Here is a 20,990-nt window from a genome sequence, read left to right as displayed (position 1 = left end):
TGACCATCAATGTAAGGGACATTCTTCCCACTGATCACCAATGTAAGGAACATTCTTCTCACTGATCACCAATGTAAGGAACATTCTTCTCACTGATCACCAATGTAAGGGACATTCTTCTCACTGATCACCAATGTAAGGAACATTCTTCCCACTGATCACCAATGTAAGGAACATTCTTCTCTCTGATCACCAATGTAAGGAGCATTCTTCCCACTGATCACCAATGTAAGGAACATTCTTCTCACTGATCACCAATGTAAGGAACATTCTTCTCACTGATCACTAATGTAAGGAGAATTCCTCCCACTGATCACCAATGTAAGGAACATTCTTCTCACTGATCACCAATGTAAGGAACATTCTTCTCACTGATCACCAATGTAAGGAGAATTCTTCCCACTGATCACCAATGTAAGGAACATTCTTCCCACTGATCACCAATGTAAGGGACATTTTTCCCATTGACCCCCAATGGACTGGTTTAAGCAAGGGTTCCCCAAGACCCGAAAATTATTTTAGGAGTAAAAAGGATGGGAGAAGCAGCTCTAGAATATTTCAAACAATGTGCATGTAATTTTATGTCTAAAACATTACATGGATGTCACAAAGGGTACTTTTCATCGATTAATCTATCTATGGAGATACAGTATCTCACAAAAGTGAGTACACCCCTCACATTTTTGTAAATATTTTTTTCTATCTTTTCATGTGACAACACTGAAGAAATGACACTTTGCTACAATGTAAAGTAGTGAGTGTACAGCTTGTATAACAGTGTAAATTTGCTGTCCCCTCAAAACAACTCAACACACAGCCATTAATGTCTAAACCGCTGGTAACAAAAGTGAGTACACCCTGTGAAAATGTCCCAAAGTGTCAATATTTTGTGTGGCCACCATTATTTTCCAGCACTGCCTTAACCCTCTTGGGCATGGAGGTCACCAGAGCTTCACAGGTTGCCACTGGAGTCCTCTTCCACTCCTCCATGACGAAATCACGGAGCTGGTGGATGTTAGAGACCTTGCGCTCTTCCACCTTCCATTTGAGGATGCCCCACAGATGCTCAATTGGATTAACGTCTGGAGACATGCTTGGCCAGTCCATCACCTTTACCCTCAGCTTCTTTAGCAAGGCAGTGGTCATCTTGGAGTTGTGTGTGTGTTTGGGGTCGTTATCATGTTGGAATACTGCCCTGCGGCCCAGTCTCTGAAGGGAGGGGATCATGCTCTGCTTTATTATATCACAGTACATGTTGGCATTCATGGTTCTCTCAATGAACTGTAGCTCCCCAGTTCCGGCAGCACTCATGCAGCCCCAGACCATGACACTCCCACCACCATGCTTGACTGTAGGCAAGACACACTTGTCTTTGTACTCCTCACCTGGTTGCCGCCACACACGCTTGTCACCATCTGTACCAAATAAGTTTATCTTGGTCTCATCAGACCACAGGACGAGGTTCCAGTAATCCAGGTCCTTAGTCTGCTTGTCTTCAGCAAACTGTTTGCGGGCTTTCTTGTGCATCATCTTTAGAAGAGGCTTCCTTCTGGGATGACAGCCATGCAGACCAATTTGATGCAGTGTGCGGTGTATGGTCTGAGCACTGACAGGCTTACCCCCCACCCCTTCAACCTCTGCAGCAATGCTGGCAGCACTCATACGTCTATTTTCCAAAGACAACCTCTGGATATGGTTGGATGGTCAGTGGTTCAGGTGGATAGCAATGGTTCAGGTGGATGATCAGTGGTTGAGGTGGATGGGAGTGTTAACTTAAAATACAATACATGACAGGATTTGACACAGTAGTACATGGATATGGTTAACTTGTCTAGAGTGTACTCCCTGGTATGCGAGCACACAATCTGTTCTGATGTGAACCACGTTTACTTTTGAAGGCACTGATGGTTTTGTTCCAAATCTCCCTTCGAGACAGACCAATAACCAGTCAAGACATTGGCTTCCCCAATATGGTGGCTGTAACTCAAAACTACAGACATTTTTGGACAACTGTATTAATTTATGTCGTTCTAAAGTGCCTCATGTGGATGGTGAATGCATTGAATTGCTTCTGCAAACATGACCTCCTCTTACCTGGTGATGTGAGGGGCAGCTTGTTCTCCATTATGGTGTCCTTGCTTCTTTCCATATACTCCCACTCCTCCATGGAGAAATAGATGGCGACATCCTGACACCTGATAGGAACCTGACAACACACAAGGATACAATCACCATCCAGACGTGCCGCTTCTGATCCTGGATAATGCCCCAAAATTCCGGACACCACTCACCTCCTCCGTCAGAAGCTCAGTGATCTTGTTGATGACCTCCAGAATCTTCTTGTCGTTAGGTGGAGGCTCTATGATGGTTCTCCAGTTCCAGTCTTCTGACATGCAGCATTGGCTGCCAAGTGTCACATGATCATCAGATGTCTTCTTCACCATTGTGTATTCCTGTGTAATAAGAGATACATACAAGTTACAATAGTACAAGTTACTAAACATAGTACAGGGCTTAGATAGAATTCCATGTAACTAGAATAGTAGTAGCACAATCAAGGCTTCTAAGTACAGAAGGTCACATGGCTCATTCCATCACATATCCCAAAAATATGAGGATTATTCTTCATTTCATGGCAGTGGGCGGATCCATCACTTTACATCCCATCAGACAAATGCACATATAGAACTGCTGTTGTGTAGCGTAAATATAGCCCAACATTATAGAGCCATTTATTCCAAATTGCACATAAATATTTCAGTCATTTTGGCCATCATCAATGCAGTGTATGGAAATCATGGCTTCTATGGAGTAAGGCTTGGGACCCAAAAGGGACAGAAAAGAAACGTAGGTTATGAACAGAAGAGATTAAACAAATCAAAAAGTCCTCCAACAGAATCAGTACACTAAAGTATTTGACTATATTTACTCCAGTGGTCTCCAACTTTCTAAACAAAAGGCCAATTTACTGTCCTTCAGACTTAAGGAGGCCAGACTGTGGCCAGTAAGAGTAGAAAAAGCCATAGGCTTGGTGGTCAGTGGGAGTAAACAGTACATAGTACCTGTGATCAATAGGTAGAGGAATAGTGTACCATCATTGGCATCAGTGGGAGGAATGGTGCCTTATCACTGGCATCAGTGGGAGGGATGGTGCCCCATCACTGGTATCAGTGGGAGGGATGGTGCCCCATCACTGGTATAAGTGGGAGGGATGGTGCCCCATCACTGGTATCAGTGGGAGGAATGGTGCCCCATCAATGGTATCAGTGGGAGGAACGGTGCCCCATCACTGGTATCAGTGGGAGGAATGGTGCCCCATCACTGGTATCAGTGGGAGGAATGGTGCCCCATCACTGGTATCAGTGGGAGGAATGGTGCCCCATCACTGGTATCAGTGGAGGAATGGTGCCCCAACATTGGTGTCAGGCAAGGTATTTACCCCATCATGGGTGTCAGGGGGAGGAATAGTGCCCTATAATTGGTGTGAGTGGGAGAATTAGTTCCTTTTCTCTGGTGTCAGTGAAAGGAATAGTACCCCAAGGGCCAAATAAAGGCAAGAAAAGGGCCACATCCAGCCCGTGGGCTGCAATTTGGAGACCTCTGCTCTAGAGCACTCCCTAATACCGCAAACACTAAGGATGTTACCCTGGTTACCTTCTTGTCATATATCGTCTCTGGCTATGAACCACCCATACATCCAGTCATAGGCCCAACTCTTGAGACTTTTCGTAGGACAGCTATGACCTCCTCTCTCGCTTCTTTGCTCGGTCCTCTAACAAATCTCTGTCTCAACCTGACTTTTGCCCCAGGCATGACCTAGAATGGTCTGATACCGATATGGCCTCACAAGGATGTTCTGGCTTTTAATTCTTTTTCCTGATAGGCAAACTACTTTTATTTGAGGCTATTAATGCCATCTATGCTCCGCACTCCATTCCATTCGGGACATACTTGCAGAGAAAGCATTTTCTAAACAGGCGTAAGACCTCCCATCTTTGGACCAGGACTCTTATCACCCTTGAGTCTCTATGTAGCAAAAAGCTTCAGAGACATCTTATTTCCAAATTGTAGTCTTCACTATTTGGGGGTCTCCAGCTTCTCGTGCTTAGCATTGGACAAAAATCTTGGTGAGCAGTTTTCAGACTCTGATTGGGAATCTCTCTGTACTTCCATACAGAAGGGCTACTTGAATGTAGCAACCCAGGAACATGGATGATATAAAATACTTACAAGATGGTATAGAACTCCTGCTCTCCTACACAAATTCTCATCCAAGATCTCCAATAGATGTTGGAGGTGTGAGGAGGAGGTGGGAACGATGCTTCAGATTCGGTGGGCGGGCTCCAAGCTTCGACCATTTTGGAAGAAAGTACACAAGATCATCTCAGTGGTCACCTCCGACACAATACCTTCTTTACCACACTTCTACACCAAGAAACGGCATCCTAAATCTTTGGCGATTTTCATGATCAACGCTACTATGCATTGAATTCCCTACCATTGGCTCTCAACTAAAGTTCCAATTATAGGGTAATGGTTTCAAAAGACTCAACAAAATGGAAGACATTGAAGAACTCATTAGTATTTCTCAGGAAAGGCTTTCAAAAATCACTTCTACCTGGTACTGTTGGATTCATTATAAGACAACTGAAGCGTACACAGAGGTGCAATAAGTCGATCTATCTAGAGCGAGCTTATTCTTACCCCAATGAGAAACTCTGCTTTCCCTGGTGAGAAACCCTACTTCTTCATGTTTGTCTCTCTTTTCCGCCTTTTTTCCCTTACTTGTTTTTTTATACACTGAGAGTAAACAGGGGGTAGTTTCTGTTCCCCTGTCCTTTCCCTAACACCCCCTATTTTTCTTCTTTCTTCTCTTTTGCTCCTTCAGAAAAGTCTGTATCGTTTGTTATTACAGACATCGTACTGATTGGCCACAGGCATAGTAATACTGAACATGTCCTATTCGGGATTCTTACTCCATACTGTTTAACAGATGATTGAATTTCTTGGTACCCCTGTTTTTGGGACCATCATATCTTGTTCACGTACTCGTAATCAGGGGTGTACGCATAGGGGTCTCAATTGAGACCCGGCCCCATGCTTTAGGGTGCCCGTGTGGCCCCCTGTAACCTGGATAGGAGGGGCGGTGGGGCGGCATATAGAGGAATCGATCCCCCACATTTTTCTCCTGCAACCTCTGAATGGAGGAGATCGGTTCCTCTACATACCACCCCGTCACCCCTCCTATCCACCTTCTGCTCTCTCCCGGCCCTCCTCATCGCCCGCAGTGCTGCCGGCTTCCCCCCTCCCCTTTCCCACCGGCTTTTGTGGAGGATGCTTTCAGGATGGAGAACGGGAGGGGGCCGGCAAATGTGTCAGAATGGTAAAAACTGTCATAACTGGTAAAAACGTGGATGAACCGCCTGGCCACCCCATTGAATGGAGCCTTAAAGGGTCATAGATCTGCCTGGCTCCTCTCACAACAATTTTTTGGGTTAACATACAAATGACATCACTGTGAAGTTCCCAGAATCCTCCTCACCTCTCCTGTTATCAGGTAGATGAACTCCATAGTAAGGCTCAATAGCCTGTCCATCATCTTCTTCCTCCCCTCCTCCATTCTCTGAGGACGAGATGGGACAATGGAACCGCGTCTTCTACCGAGGTGCTGGATATTTCGGGGGTACTTCTCCTATAAAAGGAAATCAGAGAATTCATCCACAGTCTAAAACTTCCACCCAAGTGTCTGACACCCCCACAAATCTCTGGGGTGATCGCTGATTCTCCAGTGCCGGGTGAACAATGCCATGGATCCCAAACCCAACTGGACAGAAGGCATTGGTCCTGCCATGCGTCCCTTGCAACCCCCAGAAACTTTTCCCACAATCACTTGGGCATGCAGAACTCATTGGTCCCAACCCCACAATGTTATAATATAGAGCGGGGGTCTCCAAACTTTCTAAACAAAGGGCCAGTTTACTGTCCTTCAGACAATAGTGCCCCATTGTTGGTGTCAGTGGGAGGAATAGTGCCCCATCATTGGTGTTAGTGGGAGGATTAGTGCCCCATCATTTGTGCCAGTGGGAGGAATAGTGCCCCATCATTGGTGCCAGTGGGAGGAATAGTGCCCCATCATTGATGCCAGTGGGAGGAAGTGCCCCATTATTGGTGCCAGTGGGAGGAATAGTGCCCCATCATTGATGTCAGTGGGAGGAAGTGCCCCATTATTGGTGCCAGTGGGAGGAATAGTGCCCCATCATTGGTGCCAGTGGGAGGAATAGTGCCCCATCATTGGTGCCAGTGGGAGGAATAGTGCCCCATCATTGGTGCCAGTGGGAGGAATAGTGCCCCATCATTGGTGCCAGTGGGAGGAATAGTGCCCCATCATTGGTGTCAGTGGGAGGAATAGTGTCCCATCATTGGTGCCAGTGGGAGGAATAGTGCCCCATCATTGGTGTCAGTGGGAGGAATAGTGCCCCATCATTGGTGCCAGTGGGAGGAATAGTGCCCCATCATTGGTACCAGTGGGAGGAATAGTGCCCCATCATTGGTGTCAGTGGGAGGAATAGTGCCCCATCATTGGTGTAAGTGGGAGGAATAGTGCCCCATCATTGGTGTCAGTGGGAGGAATAGTGCCCCATCATTGGTGTCAGTGGGAGGAATAGTGCCCCATCATTGGTGTCAGTGGGAGGAATAGTGTCCCATCATTGTTGTCAGTGGGAGGAATAGTGCCCCATCATTTGTGTCAGTGGGAAGAATAGTGCCCCATCATTGGTGCCAATGGGAGGAATAGTGCCCCATCATTGGTGCCAGTGGGAGGAATAGTGCTCCATCATTTGTGCTAGTGGGAGGAATAGTGCCCCATCATTGGTGTCAGTAGGAATAGTGCCCCAAGGCCGCAGTTTGGAGACCACTAATACAGAGTGTTGTACTATATAAATCGGTGGAGGTGAGGAGAACTGTTCCATCATATATGGGATTATTACATCACTAGTATAGATGACGGTCTACTGAGCATAATGAAGTCATAATACACAGAGGGGGAGAGTCGGCCTCCCTGACACATAATACTATATGAATGGAGATCAGAGAGACTCCACCACTGCAAGACACCATTACATCACAGCTCTGCAGAATGAAAGATACCGAGAATTACACCCGACATACAGGACAAGAGAAGTAGTACTGTGCAGAGTCCATACATACAGAATAAGAACAGATACCGAGAATTACACCCGACATACAGGAAAAGAGAAGTAGTACTGTGCAGAGTCCATACATACAGAATAAGAACAGATACCGAGAATTACACCCGACATACAGGACAAGAGAAGTAGTACTGTGCAGAGCCCATACATACAGAATAAGAACAGATACCGAGAATTACACCCGACATACAGGACAAGAGAAGTAGTACTGTGCAGAGTCCATACATACAGATTGGTGTCCGGTGACCCCGGCTCGGTGGGATGGATGGACGGTCTCATCCGGTGGTCAGTGCGGTGGAGATCTCCATCCAGGAAGCACATTGTATACATTGTTTGGGGAGGAAGGGGCGGCCCCTCCCCCTCCTACACCTTCCCACTTAACCCTTCCTCTACTGGCCTGTATACTATGCAGTGTATATATACAGTATATAGATCAGTAAAGTGTGTGTCAGTCTAGAATAAAGCACATTTATTACGATTGCTGACCTCGGTGTCTCTCTCTGGGGATTGTATAGATAAATTAAAAATTTTTATAAGACAATGGGATTGTTTTATTAGAACTGGAGAGTGCAGAATCTGGTGCAGCTTTGCCTGGCAGCCAATCAGCTTCTAACTTCAAGTCGTTCAATGACAATGAAACCTGGAAGCTGATTGGTTTCTCTGCAGCACTCTCTTATTGATAGGAGGAAACCCGGATTGTACCGAAAACCAAACAAACATTCTACATTGTATCACATTGTTATCTGTAGTCTATTTATAGATTTTGTTTGTTTTTCCTATAAATGATATTTTGTTTGTTTATTTATCACTGTTGAAAAATCTCCAATTTATTTAGGGGGCTACTTTAGACGCGTTTTGAAATGTTACCCACCATGAATGCCCATTATGCGTTACTGAGGCGTTTTGCGTACCTTGTTGACGTATTCGCTCCCCAGACGCCTCCACTGTGATGGTTTTCTATCCACTTACACCCCTTTAAAAACTTGAATGCGACTTTTGAAATTGTGCAACTTCACTTGAAGCCGCATCATTTCGAAGCCGCAGGTCGGTGCAATTTCAGGTGCGACTTGTGACATCTGTTCGACTTCATGCGCCTGAAACCACACAAAAAATAGTGCAGGAACCTTTTTATTTTTTTCAAACTGTTGCGGCACCACAAAGTTGGAGTCGCACCTTTTTTTTTTTAACAGTTCCATTACCAACAATAGAGTGCGACTTGTCAAGTGATTTGGACCTGTCAATTCGCATGGCAAGACGGTGTGAACGGGAGAGTAGAACTATAGGCAAATCTTTTTTTTTCTCTTTTTTTTTTTTTAAATGAAGACAAGAGGGGTTATAACTCCTGTAAGTTTTATGTGTCCTATTACAGAGAGTTCCCTTCACTTCCTGTCCCAGAGCCAAACAGGAAGTGAGAGGAAATCCCTATAAATTAAGGGAATCCCCCAGGTCACCAGAACTAGGGTCCCCATAGGAAGATTTCCCCTCTATTACTTTTCTGGGGACAACCCAAAATTTGGGATTTTCTTTTACTTTCAGTGATAATGGTAAACAGGACACATAGACAACTGAAAAACTGACAGGAGTTCTAATCCCTCTCCACTCCATCCAAAACGAAAAAAGTTTGGCTTTATTTTTTCTTTAACCCCTTCAGATTCGTGCTATAGCCGAATGATGGCTACAGCGCGGATCTGCTTTGCCAGGAGGCCATCAATAGATGTCCTCCCCTTTGCACACCCCCCACGCCCCCTGAAGGGCACGCACTGTGATCAACAACCATGCCCCCTTATGCCGTCACAGTCCCAGCATGCCCAGGGACTGTGACAGCATAAGGGGGCGGGGTTTCCGCCTATAGAAGTCACATCGGAGCGCTCAGAGAGCATTCCAGCCAGAGAGACCGTCGTGTCAACATCGGAAGAAGCCCAGAAGCCCAGAAGCCCAGAAGTCTGGGCCTTTGTTGGCAAAAGAGCGTCATGAAGACAGCGGAGGAGCTGGCAGAAGAACTGGAACACCGGGAGAAGAGGCCAGAGAGAGCGGAGAAGAACCAACCGGACGCCGGGAGAAGAGGAACCCGGAGGGACCCCCGAAGCCAGGAGAAGACCCCCGAAGCCGGAAGAACCCCCCCCCAGAGCTGTCTAATAAATTACTTTAAAAACCTGTGTACTGTGTTTTATTATTGACACTTTTTCCCTAGGTGAATGGGTAGGGGTACCATGTACCCCATACTCATTCACACAGGGTGGGGGGCCGGGATCTGGGGGCCCTCTTATTATAGGGGGCTCCCGGATTCCGATAAGCGCCCCGCCCGCAGACCCCGATAACCAATGGCCAGGGTTGTCGGGAAGAGGCCCTTGTCCTCATCAACATGGGGACAAGGTGCTTTGTGGTGGGGGGGCTCCGCAGGGTGCCCCCTCCCCCAAAGCACACACCCCCCATGTTGAGGGCATGCGGCCTGGCACGGTTCAGGAGGGGGGCGCTCGTCCCCACTCCCTTTCCTGACAGACTGGGCTGCGTGGTCAGATTGGGGTCTGGTATAGATTCTAGGGGCGACCCCATGCCGTTTTTTTCGGCGTAGGGGGTTCCCTTTAAAATCCATACCAGACCTAAGGGCCTGGTATGCCCCACGCTCGCCGCAATAGGAAAATTTGCAGCGAGCACGAGATGCAATACCCTGCCCTTGCGTCGTATCTGGTCCGTCCGACCAGCATACAGACGAACGGGCCTTCCGTCAGGAACTGAGTCCAACGGAAAGATTTAAAACATGTTTCAAATCTAGGTCCGGCGGACTTTTGGGAAAAAAAAAGTCAGCCGAAGCCTACACACGATCGGATTGTCCGGCGGACTCTGGTCCGCAGGACCAAATATGCCGGAAAGTCCGCTCGTGCGTAGCGGCATTACAAGGATTATAAACATCCTTTGTGATAGAAATAAGGGATGACAGGTCCTCTTTATGGAGAGATCTCACATCTCTCCTCTACCTTTGAAAGCGAAAGATACAAAAAATTGATCTTTTGCTTTAAAAAAAAAAAAATTGTTTAGTTCCGCCCTAGACCAGAAATGATATCATGACGTCTCTCCGGTCTTCCAAGATCATAGAGGTGATGAGAGACCAGATCGTCCCTGATCACCTCTATGATCTTGGAAGACCAGAGAGACATCATGAAGTCACTTCTGGTCTAGGGCGGAACTAAACAATTTTTTCTTTCTTTTTTTTAAAGCAAAAGATCATCTTTTTTATTTTTTATCATGACGTCTCTCCGGTCCTCCAAGATCATAGAGGTGATGAGAGACCAGATCGTCCCTGATCACCTCTATGATCTTGGAAGACCAGAGAGACATCATGAAGTCACTTCTGGTCTAGGGCGGAACTAAACAATTTTTTCTTTCTTTTTTTTAAAGCAAAAGATCATCTTTTTTATTTTTTATCATGACGTCTCTCCGGTCCTCCAAGATCATAGAGGTTATCAGGGACGAACAGGTCACTACTCACCTCTGTGGCCAGCCGCACGAACCACCAGTTAGTTTCCCGGACTCGCCATTGAGAATGGTAAACCCAAGAAACACCGGAGCACGGCCGGCCGGGGGGGTTGGGTTTTGGGGACCCCCCTCCCACTGTTATTAAAAGCGATCCAGCGGCTAATTAGCCACTCAGACCACTTTCATGAGAAAGAGACTCGCCAACTAAAAAAAAAAATACCAGGGTTATGGCTCATAGCTTCAGGTTAAGGTACCCTATTGGCTCGGTTCCACCAGTGTTGCCCTTTGAAGAGCGATATGTGCTTGGATCACTCTTCAGAGGACATTTGATAGGTGGTGAGCAGGCATTGTATTGCTTTAACCCCTTAAACCCCACACCAGTGCACCACCCACCAGTCAGCTAAATGAGCTGTGTGTTGGGTTGTGTGTGACCTTACTGCATGAGGCCCTACAGGGCTTCTCCTGTATGACAGGTGCACTTGACACGTGTTAGATATCTGGATAGGATTGATCAGGAAGTTACAAGGTTCCAATCATGACACCCCCAGCCAGTGAGCACCGTCATTGGAGGGATTTCTCATCACTTTCGGTCCAAGTGCCATCTTCTCATACCCAGCGTGTGTCACCTGAACAGGAAGTGGGGTCAGATCTGCTCAATGGGGACAAAAAAAAAAAAAACAATAAAAAAGTTCTAATGTTCCTTTACTGCAAAATTATTACTAGGACAGTAAAAAAACTTTCTGGGTCTTTCTTTTTCTAATTGTTGACTGTCCCTGCCCCCACCCCCTTCCGTTCATTGGATTTCAATTGTTTTAATCATGGAGGCTTGGCATCACATGTCGGCGGGTCTGCATGTAAATACAGCCTGACTAGGAACGCCCACCCCTCCAGACTGACACCCGCCCATCAAAGCATTGTGATATTTGCATAACACCTGTCCCAGCACTGCACCTCCCACACACCTGTCCCAGCACTGCACCTCCCACACACCTGTCCCAGCATCGCACCTCCCGCACACCTGTCCCAGCACTGCACCTCCCGCACACCTGTCCCAGCACTGCACCTCCCGCACACCTGTCCCAGCACTGCACCTCCCGCACACCTGTCCCAGCACTGCACCTCCCGATCACCTGTCCCAGCACTGCACCTCCCGCACACCTGTCCCAGCACTGCACCTCCCGCACACCTGTCCCAGCACTGCACCTCCCGCACACCTGTCCCAGCACTGCACCCCCCGCACACCTGTCCCAGCACTGCACCCCCCGCACACCTGTCCCAGCACTGCACCTCCCACACACCTGTCCCAGCACTGCACCTCCCACACACCTGTCCCAGCACTGCACCTCCCACACACCTGTCCCAGCACTGCACCTCCCGCACACCTGTCCCAGCACTGCACCTCCCGCACACCTGTCCCAGCACTGCACCTCCCGCACACCTGTCCCAGCACTGCACCTCCCGCACACCTGTCCCAGCACTGCACCTCCCGCACACCTGTCCCAGCACTGCACCTCCCGCACACCTGTCCCAGCACTGCACCTCCCGCACACCTGTCCCAGCACTGCACCTCCCGCACACCTGTCCCAGCATCGCACCTCCCGCACACCTGTCCCAGCACTGCCCCTCCCGCACACCTGTCCCAGCACTGCACCTCCCGCACACCTGTCCCAGCACTGCACCTCCCGCACACCTGTCCCAGCACTGCACCTCCCGCACACCTGTCCCAGCACTGCACCTCCCGCACACCTGTCCCAGCACTGCACCTCCCGCACACCTGTCCCAGCACTGCACCTCCCGCACACCTGTCCCAGCATCGCACCTCCCGCACACCTGTCCCAGCACTGCACCCCCCGCACACCTGTCCCAGCACTGCACCCCCCGCACACCTGTCCCAGCACTGCACCTCCCGCACACCTGTCCCAGCACTGCACCTCCCGCACACCTGTCCCAGCACTGCACCTCCCGTACACCTGTCCCAGCACTGCCCCTCCCGCACACCTGTCCCAGCATCGCACCTCCCGCACACCTGTCCCAGCATCGCACCTCCCGCACACCTGTCCCAGCACTGCCCCTCCCGCACACCTGTCCCAGCACTGCACCTCCCGCACACCTGTCCCAGCACTGCACACCCCGCACACCTGTCCCAGCACTGCACCTCCCGTACACCTGTCCCAGCACTGCCCCTCCCGCACACCTGTCCCAGCACTGCACCTCCCGCACACCTGTCCCAGCACTGCACACCCCGCACACCTGTCCCAGCACTGCACACCCCGCACACCTGTCCCAGCACTGCACCTCCCGTACACCTGTCCCAGCACTGCACCTCCCGTACACCTGTCCCAGCACTGCCCCTCCCGCACACCTGTCCCAGCATCGCACCTCCCGCACACCTGTCCCAGCATCGCACCTCCCGCACACCTGTCCCAGCACTGCCCCTCCCGCACACCTGTCCCAGCACTGCACCTCCCGCACACCTGTCCCAGCACTGCACACCCCGCACACCTGTCCCAGCACTGCACCTCCCGTACACCTGTCCCAGCACTGCCCCTCCCGCACACCTGTCCCAGCACTGCACCTCCCGCACACCTGTCCCAGCACTGCACACCCCGCACACCTGTCCCAGCACTGCACACCCCGCACACCTGTCCCAGCACTGCACCTCCCGTACACCTGTCCCAGCACTGCACCTCCCGTACACCTGTCCCAGCACTGCACCTCCCGTACACCTGTCCCAGCACTGCACCTCCCGTACACCTGTCCCAGCACTGCACCCCCGCACACCTGTCCCAGCACTGCACCCCCCGCACACCTGTCCCAGCACTGCACCCCCCGCACACCTGTCCCAGCACTGCACCACCGCACACCTGTCCCAGCACTGCACCCCCCCGCACACCTGTCCCAGCACTGCACCACCGCACACCTGTCCCAGCACTGCACCTCCCGTACACCTGCTCCAACAATGCACACCCCTCATACCTCTTTCACCTCTGCGTCTCCAGGGCGACTGCTCGTAATTGTGAAAATGCTCTGATACCCGAAACCAATACTATTGCAGTGCGATTTGAGCCTTTACAAAATGAATGGGCTCAAATCACACTGCAAAGAATCGCATGCAGTGTCACGCACTGTTCCTGTGTGAACCCAGGCTTGTCATAGTGACTTCAGCCCAGGTTCACACAGGAGTGGTGGGGGAAATGCATGCGATTCAGACAGGAAATGCACTGCATTCTTATTTAATCCACCCCCCCCCCCGAGGAAAGTTGAGCACCAGCCGCCACTGGACATTATAGGTCCTAGCTCTCGTTAGGCAGTGATTTGATCTCTGCTCAGTACAGGAGTATGCTGAGCCAGGGCGCCCCCCCAGGGGGCAAATCCATGACAGCCTGGGTTCACTGGTCGTCAATTAACCTTAAAGACTGAAGCCATCGAGTGGTGGAAAAGGTTACTGCAGGAGACAGCTGAAGACTAAGGACAAGTAGTGCAGCAAAACCTTTCCCGGGCATCTTCATTCTCCCCCCTGAGTTCAGCTTTATATAAAAGCCTCCGCAAAAGGTCAACATTACAATTAAAGTGGTTCCAAAGGCTAAAGGTAAAAAGACGTGCTGTATGCTGCTCCCTCCCCCTCAATTCTTACCTGAGCCCGATCGTGATCCAGCGATGTGCACGAGAGCAGCAACTCTTCTAGCTCTCTCCATCATTGGGTTAGAGAGTGGGAGTGGTAGCCAGTGAGGAGGGAGCGGGGCGGGGCTTAGCTGCGCTCTATGTCTATGAACACACATAACCAGCTCGGGAGAGAGCATGCAGCTTGCTATGGGGGCACTCAGCAGAGGGGAGGAGGCGGGAGAGCTGGTGGGGGACCCCAGAAGAGGAGGATCGGGGCTGCTTTTTGCAAAACTATTACACACGGCAGTTAAGTATAACATGTTTTGTTTTTTTTTTACCTTTAGTATCACTTTAATAATACTTACCTCTCCTGTGGGAGTGAAATCCTATTTTTGGTGAAATATCTGCCGCAGACAACACACTTTAGGGTGCGACAGATTCCGGGCCCCCTGTGGTTTCACCTATTGGCCAGTACAGAACACACACCTAAAATAAAATAGGGGGAGGGGGGATTGCTGCCATTTTGGACTATAGTAAATAGATGTGTGCTATAATAAGTAACAATGCTCTGATCTTCTGTTCACCGCCTCTGGTTAGTATAGATATCCCCACATCTCCATTGCCACCATTCCGGTCATCTTACGTCATGTATCAGAGATGTAAATTACACCACTTTGAAAAAATTTTGAGTTTCCAATAAATGCCATAATCCTGTATACCCCACCAGGCCTGAGATGGCATCTTCTCGGTGCACTTGTCTGTTTCATATTGATTTTCTATTGTCCAACTGTTTGTCTATTTTGCAACATGAAGGGGGTTGTGACCTGTCCATACCAATATTATGAACGCTGATATGTCTCCATTACAATTAGTAATACCAGAAAAAGAGAACAAAAAGCGGGACTTTAACGAGACATGTCAACGCATAAATATTAATTAATTGGCCAGGCGCATATAGAGTTGGCCTGTATCCAATGCAAATATATATTCCGGACATCAATAATATATAACCAAAGGGACAATGGGCGTAATCACAAGGGATTTACAACAATTATTCGTATAAAACATAATTTAATACATCATTAGACATGAAGAAAATTAATAAAAAGTCAATCAATCAATGGGTATAGTAGATACAAAGAATGTACGGTTACAGTACAGGTAGTTGTTAGATTGTAGGCATCCTTAAGTTGTTAACTCTACGCGTTTCTTGGCTTACAACCAATCATCAGGAGTTCAGATGCATAATAAAGCAGCCATTAATCTAATGATTGACACAAACATATCGAAAAAGACAAAAACTACAATAGTACTCACAGGTTGATGGATAACTGATAAAATGGGAAGGTGGTCTGGCCTGCAAAGTCTCACCCGGGGTTGAGGCAAGGACCAGCCCCCCAGAAGTATAATCCAAAAGGAGGAGGCCGCCAACTGGACCAGGACACCCCACACAATCATGGCCCAACCAGAAAGGAGGAACCTGGCAAGCGCATGTGGAGTACTGTGGGGGGAGAAAAAAAGAGTATGAGTGGGGGTGAGGGTGAAGTCAGAAAACCATCCATGAATGAACAGTTGAGAGTAACTGGGGAGCGTGGTAAAGAGCATAGGACAAAAGGGGGAAATGTGAAGTGGAAGTGAATGGTAAGGGAGATATAAAAGTGTTGAAAGTGTGAAAACATGGATGGCTAGGGAGAGTGAGGGAAATTACCTGTGAGGAGCAAGTATAGCGTATGCCGGTCATCCCTACACAAGCTGAGGCAGCATGTGGAGTGGGCTAGCCAGAGGCCGCCGCCATATACCCCAGGCAGGGGGCGTGTCCCTGCCAGCGTCATGAAGGGACGTCAATCCGGCGCACAGGGAGGAGTCCACCCACGATCAGAGTGATCGGGGCGGAGTACACTCCCCCTGTCGCCATGACTCCCGATAGAGTGGAACACTGACGCCCGTAGTGCGGCATCGTGAGACGCCGCACACTGGGCGCAAATTCATGACGCCGATGCATCGAGATCACGGCCCGCCCCCACCGTGGTGTAGGGCGGGTGAGGGGCCGCGAACTGGGCGCATCGCAACCCCGGGAATAAGACAAAACCAGACCACAGACCAACCTCCCACTACCAAATTACACAGTGAGTGGTAAGGAAACACATAATGGGGTAGTCCAAGTGAAAGGATGGAAAAGTATGCACTGAATTAAATCACCCATTTTCCGTGACCTGACCAGCCCTACTCCAGAACCCACTGTATGATCTTTGTTATGAACCTTTCTAGTTTATCATAGCTTTCCGCATCTTTTTCTTGTTTTTTCCCTTTCATCGGCTAGACACTTGCTGACCACTTTATGCATAATGTGATTCTGATTTAATTCCTTTTAAAATTTAAATTTAATTTAAAACCTCAAGGGATGAGGGAATTTAAACCAGGATAGTTGGCAAGTATGAGGCAGCTGCTTTGGGCCCCACAACAATGACAGGGCCCAGGGCAGCTGCCCCTTTTGCCCTGCCTTAAAAACGTCCCTGGGGAGAAGTAGCAACAAAGCGGGAAGGAAACTGGGCGATCGATCGTTTAGGAGTGGCACATGGACTGTTGATCACGTGAGTGAAAGCCCAAGGGAAACGGTACTACCAGAGACTGAGGGTTGTTAGTGCACAAGTCAGTGAGAAGGGCAGTGATGGCCTATGACTTTGGGTTCAGCAATACCCCGGGGATTCCAATCAGTCAAGCGGGAGGTTATTCAGAGTGACTCTTTATCAACTTTCTCTATAAAAATCTACTTCCATCTTCCCTGATTTAAGAGATCATTTGAAGATGATTTCTTAACTATCCGCAACTGATCATAGTATTCCTGCAAGATTCACTTAAAAGATGATAATGTATCAAAAGAGCATCTCAGAGGAAGTCCTTCTCCTATCCCAGTTTGTGTTGTTGAATAAAGCAAGTGAAAAAGCACTAAGGACTGTGACTTGTAAATCTATGGGCTCTGCGAGGGTTGGGTGGTAGACGTGAATTACGGATATAACATTTAATCAGCCGCTCCTCCGGGAGTAAGCGCTACACATAGCAATGGAGATAATGCAGGGGTAAAAAAGAAGGGGGGGGGGGGGGTTGTTAAAATACTTTTTTTTTATATATAACAAGAAAGAATTAAAAATTCTATGATCTGGAAGTGGACACGAATGAGAGGCGCTGTAATATTTTGTTCTGGTGTATGGTTTTATGGCTGCACCATCTTTAATGCATCTTTTAGGGTGTGCCCCCCAAAAATCTTGTTTGTCTATTGTATGGATTCTGACCAAATCCTTTTGGGAAGGAGCACCCCACTCCCTCATCAGTGCCTCTCATTAGTGTCCACTTGTGTCCTGGGTGGAGACCTTTAGTTCTCCCATATAGAGCAGTGTATACCTTCCATGGTTCAGAGAAGCAGGATCTCCCAGTCTATGGATAGTGTAGGACCCACTAATCATGGGGTACTTTGTCGCAGTAAGTGGGCTTAAGCACCATAGAGCAATATGGTGTGACCAAATCCCCATATTTTTTGATAATATTTTTTGAAAATGTCTAGGTGTTTTAAACTAGCCTTGCAGGAGGTAAATGTCTTTTTTGCATGTGTGCGCTGTAATATTTTGTTCTGTTGTATGGTTTTATGGCTGCACCATCTTTAATGCATCTTTTAGGGTGTGCCCCCCAAATATCTTGTTTCTCTTTGGGAAATAGACGTATGAGTGCTGCCAGCATTGCTGCAGAGGTTGTAGGGGTGGGGGGGGTCAGCCTGTCAGTGCTCAGACCATACGCCGCACACTGCATCAAATTGGTCTGCATGGCTGTCGTCCCAGAAGGAAGCCTCTTCTAAAGATGATGCACAAGAAAGTCCACAAACAGTTTGCTGAAGACAAGCAGACTAAGGACATGGATTACTGGAACCATGTCCTGTGGTCTGATGAGACCAAGATGAACTTATTTGGTTCAGATGGTGACAAGCGTGTGTGGGGGCAACCAGGTGAGGAGGACAAAGACAAGTGTGTCTTGTCTACAGTCAAGCATGGTGGTGGGAGTGTCATGGTCTGGGGCTGCATGAGTGCTGCCGGCACTGGGGGGCTACAGATCATTGAGGGAACCATGAATGCCAACATGTACTGTGACATACTGAAGCAGAGCATGATCCCCTCCCTTCAGAGACTGGACCGCAGGGCAGTATTCCAACATGATAACCACCCCAAACACATCTCCAAGACCACCACTGCCTTGCTAAAGAAGCTGAGGGTAAAGGTGATGGACTGGCCAAGCATGTCTCCAGACCTGAACCCTATTGATCATCTGTGGGACATCCTCAGACGGAAGGTGGAGGAGCGCAAGGTCTCCAACATCCACCAGCTCCGTGATGTCATCATGGAGGAGGGGAAGAGGACTCCAGTGGCAACCTGTGAAGCTCTGGTGAACTCCATGCCCAAGAGGGTTAAGGCAGTGCTGGAAAATAATGGTGGCCACACAAAATATTGACACTTTGAGCCCAATTTGGAGATTTTCACTTAGGGGTGTACTGACTTTTGTTGCCAGTGGTTTAGACATTAATGGCTGTGTGTTGAGTTATTTTGAGGGGACAGCAAATTTACACTGTTATACAAGCTGTACACTCACTACTTTACATTGTAGACAAGTGTCATTTCTTCAGTGTTGTCACATGAAAAGATAGAAGAAAAGATTTACAAAAATGTGACTGAGGGGTGTACCCACTTTTGTGAGATACTGTGTATCTAAATGTATTTTAAAGGTAATTTTTAGTTATTTTCATTACAAAACAAACAGTTATACATACACGTATATGGAGCGAACATCGCTCAATTCAATATAAAATATAGCAAACTGGTATACATTTGATGGATATATATCAACTCTACAGTTGCATCTTTGCTCTGTTCGACTAAAATCTTTCAGTGATCAGGAGTTTCTCATACACCTCACGTGGCAGGTGGGATGGCACTCTCCGAGCTAACCCACGAGTCTCATATCTTTAAGAATTTTTTTGGGCCTCCTCTGGCTTCATATGCCAGCTTGTATAACGGAATAGCATGATAAACGGTAGTAAGCCAGAGGGCTATGGTGGGTGAGGATTGCGATTTTTTAAATTTTTTTTAGCATAGAACAATACTACCCACATAAAAGTTTGTACATTTTTAGATATGCCCTCGTCGTCAATATATCCTAGTAAACACCTCAGGGGGTTACAGATATTGGGTATTTGGGTCAGGGAGCTAATAAAGGGCGTGACCTCCGACCAGAACTTCCTAATCGGACTGCACTCCCGTATCAAATGGAAGAAAGTGCCCTCAGCCATGCTGCATCTGGAGCATAATGCCGAGGGCAATCTGTTGAGTTTAAACAATAAGGATGGCATGAAGTAAGATCTATATAGCAGTTTGGTCTGTATGACCTTGTCCCGGGAAGAAATGACAGAGGGGACCTGGAGGGGGAAGTACTTTCTGCCGGATGTCCTCCTTTAGTTCAGGGATGTCAGTTCTCCATTTGTTGGCCGTATTGCTAAGCCTACGAGTTGTAGAATGTAATAGAAACCTATAATATGTTGAGACTAGTTTAGTATGGGAAGGATCCGTCAATCGCTCTAGCAGAGAGAGTTGAACAGTTGTGTTACGCAGGCCAAACTGCGTAGCTGCTGTGTGGCATATTTGGGAATAAAAGGAAATAGGCCGTGCGTGGTAGCTGATAGTCTTGGAGAAATTCCTCAAAGGATCGGAACATGTTGTCCGAAAATAAATGCATTATTGTTTTCACCCCTTTTTTCGACCAAAATCCCCCATCAGTCCTGCGGGAGAATTCCTGTAGATTTGGGTTTCCCCACAATGGAGTATTTGGCGAGTCGGTTTCGTGCTCAGTTGATGGCAATATCTTCGTTAGTTTAAAAACCCGTAGGGTCATTGCAAGGATGGTGGTGCCCTCCCTCCCTCTAAGGGACATGCGGTGAATCAAGTATTGGAGGGACTGCTAAGAGGTGAGCATTGCTGCTTCCAGGGCCGTGGCCGCATTACTGGCCTCGGGATAAAACCACCAATGCGCATGGGCCAGCTGTGAGGCGACATAGTAGGTTTGAAGGCATGGTAATGCCAGCCCTCCCTCCCTCCAGTACTGGTGTGTATCTAAAGGTTACTTGTCTTTTTGAGAGGGAAGGAAGAATGCTTGCTGAACAAGAATTTAGAGTAAAGGGTTAATTTCCAGCTCCTCGTTCAACCCACCCGGCGTTAGAACATCTAGTCTGTAAATCCAGTAGGATTCCCGCGCGCACAGGCGTTTGTAGCGTTCTGCTGCTGGAAACGTATTGGGTATGGCTTCGATTACCCAAATTTTAAGATCATGAGAGGAATGTTTATGATGAATTAGGAAACGTTTGAGGACACTATGTTTATCTGGCCCTGCGTCCACTAGACGCCTGTGTTACCCAAATCTTTTTCGTAGTGTACGGATCGTTCGGCCTACACATAATAGGCCGCATGGACAGGACAGGCAATCTATCACAAACTCGGATGAGCACGTGTAAAAATCAGATAGGGAATATGTTTTTCCTTTAGGGTGGAATTCTTTTTGTCTGTGGGTGACATGTGAGCAAGTCAGGCATAGGGGCTTACGGCATTGGTACATGCCTCAGATATTGAAAAACTTAAATGGAGCACTTGTGGTGGGTGGATTTGATTTCATTTT

General features: G+C 48.3%; 1 protein-coding gene across 1 annotated transcript in view; it reads right to left on the bottom strand.

The window, feature by feature from the left end:
- Positions 1-20,990, bottom strand: part of LOC141144058 (uncharacterized) — a 59,931-nt gene that overhangs the window by 22,205 nt on the left and 16,736 nt on the right. The gene's annotated exons all lie outside the window — the stretch shown is intronic.

Source organism: Aquarana catesbeiana, linkage group LG05, assembly GCF_042186555.1.
Source record: "Aquarana catesbeiana isolate 2022-GZ linkage group LG05, ASM4218655v1, whole genome shotgun sequence".
In the NCBI taxonomy this organism is placed as follows: Eukaryota; Metazoa; Chordata; class Amphibia; order Anura; family Ranidae; genus Aquarana; species Aquarana catesbeiana.
Note: the sequence above shows the minus strand (reverse complement) of the source record. Positions and strands in the feature narration are given on the sequence as shown.